The sequence below is a fragment of the Sphaeramia orbicularis genome, chromosome 19 (genome assembly GCF_902148855.1).
Source record: "Sphaeramia orbicularis chromosome 19, fSphaOr1.1, whole genome shotgun sequence".
Taxonomy (NCBI): domain Eukaryota; kingdom Metazoa; phylum Chordata; class Actinopteri; order Kurtiformes; family Apogonidae; genus Sphaeramia; species Sphaeramia orbicularis.
This window is the reverse complement of record NC_043975.1, coordinates 32,296,214-32,303,804: the sequence shown is the minus strand read 5'-3', so window position 1 is coordinate 32,303,804 and position 7,591 is coordinate 32,296,214. Positions and strand designations below refer to the sequence as shown.

Below are 7,591 nucleotides of genomic sequence, written 5' to 3'. Positions count from 1 at the left end.
TCACATGTATAATGTCAGAAGGGATTGAAAAGTCAAAACAGATAATTGTGTTATCATTTAATTGATTGACAGGAACAATAACCTCCTAAGGCCCAGCTTTGGGTTTTCTGTCCACATTTGTGGACAAGAGTTTCACGACTTTATACAAAAAAAAAAAAAAGAAAAGAAAAGAAAAGAAAACTGTCCACCACAAAGGACATTCCATAAAAAAATTTGAAAAACTGCATCTAAAAAAACTGTTGCATCATGATGTTTACAATGTAGGCACTTATTTAATAAAAACAAAAAAATACTTGTACTTTGCTGACATTTCCTGGGTCTTAGGAGGCTAAAATTCAATAATAGTGTGATGTTGCATGTACAGGAAGGAAAAATCAGTTTACGTGTGAGTAGGTTGTGTCAGATATGGGGCACATAGATATCGCCACACCTAAACGGAGCCTTTCATGAAATATTGGATTTCATTATAATCACGGTTCCCACAGTCAAGTAAAATGTTTGATTTGCTTGTTATGAGGAAGTAACTAGAGATTATCCATCTAATTGTACATACTCAAAACTGGTCAAACAACATAAATGGGGCTGTTCTGCTCTTTATAAAGCCTGGTTTCTGTTCTGCAGACTGAAAAGGGAAAAAGAAATATATGAATAGGTAAGTGGGTTAATTCTATCACATAATTTCGTAACTGTTTTATACGTATTAATGCATTAACTTATTCTTTTTTTTCTTGAGAATTTTAATCCCACTGGAAATATGAATCAGATCAATAATTTTAAAATAAAAAAATTCTGTTCAGATAAATAGTTGATCTGAATTTAACACATTCAAGAAATGACAAATAGAAAAGGAGCATTATTATAAGGATTCTTTGCAGTTTTATGTGTGGATGCAGATCTTTAAATGAGTTCTGAATACTTGTGGGATTTCCTCTTTTATCTGCAGATTTGAATATCACCCTTTTGAGAATGGCAGGGCAAATCTTCTTGCCGCTGCTACTTACCTGCTTAATAAGTGAGTATTTCAGTGTAACAATCCAGTGTAATTCAGTTGCATTGACTAATATTTATATGTTTTTTTGCGTAGGTACAGTGACTCAATCTCAAAGTTAACCTTGAATAATTTTTATTAGTTCATACAAGCTACTGTACCTTATTCATACCATTTTGCAGTATAATAATAATAATAATATATAATAATAATAATATAACAATTATTATATTATTTTTATTATATATTTTATTATTATTATTATTATGCATGTATTTTGATTTGTTTAAGTTAGTAAATACTATTAAGTGGAAAAACATGTATCAATACAACTTTTTTAATTTGACTTCATTTACAGAACATATACACTATTGTGGCATTTTAGTGTTAAATCACACATCTTGTTGAAATGACTAAGTGCAAGTGCTATTTTAATAATAATTATTTTAAATGAGATCTGATGTTTGCTTTGTTATAGGTTTGTTATAGGTTTAATGATTGCTCTCAATTTACATATAATTAAAACATGTCTGGAAGGGTTTGTGTTACTGTTGCTGCTGGTGTTTGAACGTTCCGGTCTATTATTCCACTTGTTAAGATCATGGGCTGTATTTGTATTTAATTAACCTTTATTTATGCATGTTACTACTCAAACAAGTAAGACATTTCTAAGCATTTATGCAAGATTTGTTCATTGATATTGATTTATGTCTGATTATTGATAAGTAAAATGTATGTATTTGCATAGGTAATGAAACTACTCAAATAAGTTAAAAAAAAAAACAAAACACACTAACACTGATATTTAATCAAAAGAAAGAAACATAAATGTATTTAATCAACATTTCTTTATTGATTTTAGTTGTCTCTTATTATTCTCAACTACTTTGACTTGTGTTTGACTTCCATATAAAAAAGCATCCTCCAGTATAGAAATACCACAAAAATCGGACACATACAAACTAACTCTGATCTTGAATGTTTAGTGCACACTTTCACTTGTCTCCTGTTTAGATTATTGGAATTCCATGTGCACCTATTTCAACAAATTCACTCTACAACATACATGAGCACTGCCCACATATTAACCACAACCAGTTCTCAGTCACACAAACAGGTGTAAAGTCAAAATTGCATCCTATTTAAAGCACTGCATGACCTCACCCAAACTCCATCATCTGGTTCTTCACTGAACATCTTAACCTCTGCTTTTCAAACACTGGGCCCTGTTCCAAGAACCAGGTTTAACAAACTCTGGGTCTAACCCTCAACCCTCACTTACTAAACCCTTCGATGTGAGACTCAAGGTTTTTGGTAAGGTAAGGTAAGGTAAGGTAAGGTAAGGTAAGGTAAGATTAGATTCAAGATAAGAGTTTATTGTTCCCACTGTCAGGAATTTGCAGTGTTTTACGGCAGCAAAACACACACACAAAAAACCAAAAAACAAAACAAAGTGCAGACAGACAGGCCGAAAGATTCAAAAGTCAAGTTCATACAAGTGTGAATATATTAAATCTCAGTTAAGCATTTGTATATTGAATGAGATGATAGAAATATGTTAACATGTTAAGTTATAAGATAGGGTAAGATAAGATGAGATAACAGGGTATGTTAAGGTAAGGTAAGATAAAAAGATAAGGTGGATGAGATAGCATAAGGTATGTTAAGTTAAGGTAAGATAAAAGAGAAGATGAGATGATATAACATAAGGTATGTTAAAGTAAGGTAACATAAAAATATAAGATAAGATAAGATAAGATAAGATAAGGTAAGATAAGATATGATGAGATGAGATGAGATAAGGTATCTTAAGGTAAGGTAAGATAAAAAGATAAGGTAAGATAAGATGAGATGAGATAACATAAGGTAAGTTAAGGTAAGGTAAGATAAAAACATGAGATGAGATAACATAAGGTATGTTAAAGTAAGGTAAGATAAAAAGATAAGATAAGATATGATGATGAGATGAGATAAGGTATCTTGAGGTAAGGTAAGATGAGATGAGATAACATAGTGTATGTTAACCCTTTCATGCATGAATTGTGAGAACCTTAATCAAGATTTATTTTCTTGAGTGTTTTTATCCCTCTTTAGGCATGAAAAAAAAACACAATTAAATTGAAAATTTTGTTATGAATCTATTTTTCACGGAGTTCCGGAGTTCCAAAAATGTCCACTCAGTTTGACACCATGCATTTGATTTTTGAAGCAAAAAAACAAATATTACTGATACATCACTTGAAAACTATGAAATAAAATTTAAAAAAATGCTTCTAATGTTTTCTCACATTTTAACACACTCTAATACTACTCATTATTCACTTCATGGAGATAATATGCAAAAAACTAAACAAACAAAAAAAACTATGTTTAAAAAAAAACAAAACAACACACTGTTCAATAATAATAACAAGCAATTGATTTACACTCAACATGTTACTGCAGATCAGGTTTATCAAGAACAGCAAAGTTACAGTAATGTGTGAACTGGAGTGTATGGGATGATGCATAAGTATCCGCTGTGTTGGCTGATACGGAACTAAACAACAAATCCCATGAATATGCAAGAGAACAGCTGTAGAATAGCTGTCCACTGTAGTGACCCCTATCCATGAAAGGGTTAAGGTAAGGTCAGATAAAAAGATAAGATAAAATAAGATGAGACGAGACAAGATAGCATAAGGTTGTTAAGGTAAGGTAAGATAAAACAGAAAGAGAAGTTAATAGTTTATGGATCCTGCTGTGGGGAAATTGCAGCTTTGTTTTACAGCAGCAAAAATATGAAAACAGTAAGTGCAGGAAGAAACGCAGAAACATTCAAGAGTGAACAGGAAATATAAAAGAAAATCTTCCATTTATCTTATTAATTCTGTGCATATTTACATAATTGGAAATGGTTGTGCATGATATGATATGGGGGGCTTGACTGAACTGGTATCTAGTCTGATAGTCTGAATGCAGTTTGCAGACCACATACATGTTGTCTAAAAAAAATCCACCTGTACATACAATACATAAGGTAGTTTAATAAATAAATAAATAATAATCAGTTTATTGATATTGATAATTTGCTTTACCTTGATTTAATGCTGGTCATTCGTTCATTTTTGCTCTTTGATTTCCATAACGGATTTTAATTTATTTTATAATTGATTAAGACAAAAAAGCAACAATAATCTACAGGTTCATGAATCTGTAGGTGACAGTATGATTTCAACCATAACGTAACATCTTATTTAAACTGAATGCATCAGAAGAAGAATCTGTATTTGTCAGTTTTGTACATATGACACACCCACAGACTGACCCTGTGCCTTTAACCCTTCATTAGCTGAACATGCAGGAACACACCACAGCGCTGGGCTGACATGTCAGGTACCTAGCTAGCTCTGCAGCTAGCTAGATACTTATTGATCCCCGGGGGGAAATTCAAGTATTCAGCAGTTGCACACAACACAAAAGTGGGTTAGTACCAGGTTGACAAAAAAGTTAGTATATACACTCTAAGAGGCAATTGCTAAAGAAACTACTCTAAAAGGGCTTCCTGTACAGTACTGTAAATAAGGACTTTGGGTTGTATTCACATTTCAGGGCATTGAAAAAGTGAAACAGTGATGTAAAGTGTAGCAGTGATATAAAGTGACACAGTGATTTAAATGTAACAGTTATTTAAGTCTTCTACGATGTTTTGGAAAGTGGGTGTAGTCCAACTACATACCGTAAATTCCGGACTATAAGCCATTACTGTTCTCCCACGCTTTAAACACTGCAGCTTATATCTGACGCGGCTTATACAACGATTTTCCCTTATTGCCTGCCACACCCCAGGGAAGAATCTGTCTATTGTTACCAGGTATGCAGGAATGGATAACATTAACAACTTAACCTTTATAAAGTTAATATTAACACACAAAAGGGGAACTTTTAAGGAAAAATAGTAAACCTTCAAATGTTAATATTGTTTCACAAATATACAAACAAAACTCTGAATGAAAACACCCAATAAAGCTCTCAACAGACCGTCATAAATTTAAAACATCTCAGAATTACTGTGCACGTGCGTAATGTTAAATGAAAATGATATTACAACAGACATAATTATTTTTTAATCTTTATATTTTAAAAATAAATTAAAAGTCCTACTCTAACGAAAACAAAAATTTGTTCACTTTCAAGTGTCTTTCAAGTCATTTTAAGTCCGTGAATCCACAGCAGGTGCAAAAGCAAGTCAATCCCGTATCGGCACGAATCCAAAGGAAACCCCAATAAGTCCACTGACAAAAAAAAAAAAAAAAGAAAGAGAAAATGTGCTTTTATTACTATCCTTTATTGCCTCGTTTTTTGTCTTTTGTTTTTTAATCATCATTAACAACGAATCAACCTATAGATATGACAGCAAGCTCACACATATCATACCCATTTACATACAGGGAATAATTTCATTTGAACTCAAAGAAAACCTTTATCCAATTGCCGTCCAGTTTTGATGCAATGAAAAAAAAGGTTCCACTCGGTCCCATAGACTCCCATAGAAGCCAGGCTTCAACGGGAAATGCATTGACCATAGATCGTATGAGGAAACAGCGCAACGGGAATGTATGAGAAGTGAACAACATCGATTCTGATGATTTGTGATAAAGCTGATTCTGAACGAACTCGTCTGTGAGATGAACATTTGAACACATGTGTAGTCAATGAAATGTCAACACAACCAAGCATATTAACCATTTAATTTTCGTAATGATAGGGGAGGCCAGGCTTCTCTGCAGTCTATGAGAAATCACCACTGGTGGACACCCACGGCTTATAAACCGGCACGGCTTATACATGTACAAAATTGATTTTCTTTCAAAAATTAGGGTCTGCGGCTTATATTCAGGTGCGGTCTATAGTCCGGAATTTACGGTAATCAGCCAAAAATGTCCCTGTTGGTCTGGGGAATTCAACCAGGAACCTTCTTGGCCATGACTGCAGGGTGAAGCCTGAGGGAGAATTTACAGTTGTTTAGTTAAATTGTACTTCCTTTGATGATTCTATCCAATCATATACCTGATTTCTCAGTGACTGCTGAATGCATGCATGTGGACACATGCTGTGTGCCATCTGAGTGAATGAGGAAATGCAGTGGTCAGACACAGAGCTGCATTCAGATGTTCCAACTTTGTGAAACCATAAACCAAGTTTCCCTCATTTCAGTGTTAACACTTGCAGTTTACACTGAACCCACATCTTGAAATAGGACCCTGGTTTCTTTTTTGTTTCCTGTTATAATTACACCAAAGCTGAAAGGCCTTCTCTGTTTTCACACCAACCCTCTAGAATGCTCTTCCTTAATCTATCAGATGTACCAACAATCTGAACTGCTAGAAAAAGCTTTTATAAAATCATATTTATTTTATTTTAAGTGTCTTTATAATCATTTTTTTTATTTTTTTTTTTTTTACATAGGTACAACAACTACTCAGACAAGTAAGAAAAATAAAAGTATTTAATCATATTTGTACAGTGATGTTAGTGTCTGATTATTTAATACTAAAATGTATGTATGTGTTTATTTACACAGCTACTGGAACTACTCAGACAAGTAAGACATTTTAAATCATTTACTCAGCATTTATTCATTTTCTAATTGTGTCTAAATTTTGACTATATATATTCATTCTTTATTTACGTAGGTACAGCTCCCACAAGTAAGAAACATCTAAGCGTTTATTCAACACTTGTTTATTGATATTAGTATGTGGTTATTGACTATTAAAATGTATAATGTGTTTATCTACATAGGTACGGCTCCTGAGACAAGTAAGAAACTTATAAGCATTTAATCAACATTGTTCTCATAGATGTTATTTTTCTCATTATTTTCCACTAATATTTCTGTTTATTCACATAGCTACACCAACTACAGACAAGTAAGAATACAAGCATTTATATAACATTTATTCACTGATATTAATAGTGTCTGATTATTGATCAGTAAAAATATTCATTCTTTATTTACATAGGTACGACTCCTGAGACAAGTAAGAAATTTAAAGGCATTTATTCAACATTTGCTTTTGACATTAATAGTTTCAGATTATTGTCAACTAATATGTCTGTGTTTATTTACACAGGTACACCAACTACTCAGACAAGTAAGAAATATTTGCATGTATGTGACTGTATGTGATTAATACTGTCTGATTACTGCTTTGTAAATATATTCATTCTTTCTTTTTGTAGGTACGACTCCTGAGACAAGTAAGAAACTTTTTAATCATTTAAACATCTTATTGATGTTAATAGTTTTCGATCATTGATCAGTAAAATATATTCATTCCTTATTTATATAGGTATGACCCCTGAGACAAGTAAGAAACCTTTAACCATTTAATCAACACTTGTTATTGATTTTATTCATCTTTAATTGAAGATAACTAATATTTGCACTTATTATATAGTTATCGGAACTACAGACAAGTAAGAATTTATAATCATTTAATGGATATTTGCTCACTGATGTTAATAGTGTCTGATTATTGATTTGTAAAATATATTCATTCTTTATTTTCGTAGATACGACTCCTGAGACAAGTAAGAAACTTATAAGCATTTAATCAC

General features: G+C 32.3%; 1 long non-coding RNA gene across 1 annotated transcript; it reads left to right on the top strand.

Moving 5' to 3' along the window:
• The first annotated feature begins 6,557 nt into the window (after nucleotides 1-6,557).
• LOC115439652 (uncharacterized) lies at nucleotides 6,558-7,231 on the top strand. Its single transcript, XR_003938279.1, has 4 exons — nucleotides 6,558-6,572; nucleotides 6,994-7,011; nucleotides 7,105-7,125; nucleotides 7,214-7,231. It is a non-coding gene; the product is annotated as an uncharacterized LOC115439652 (long non-coding RNA).
• Nucleotides 7,232-7,591: the final 360 nt, after the last annotated feature.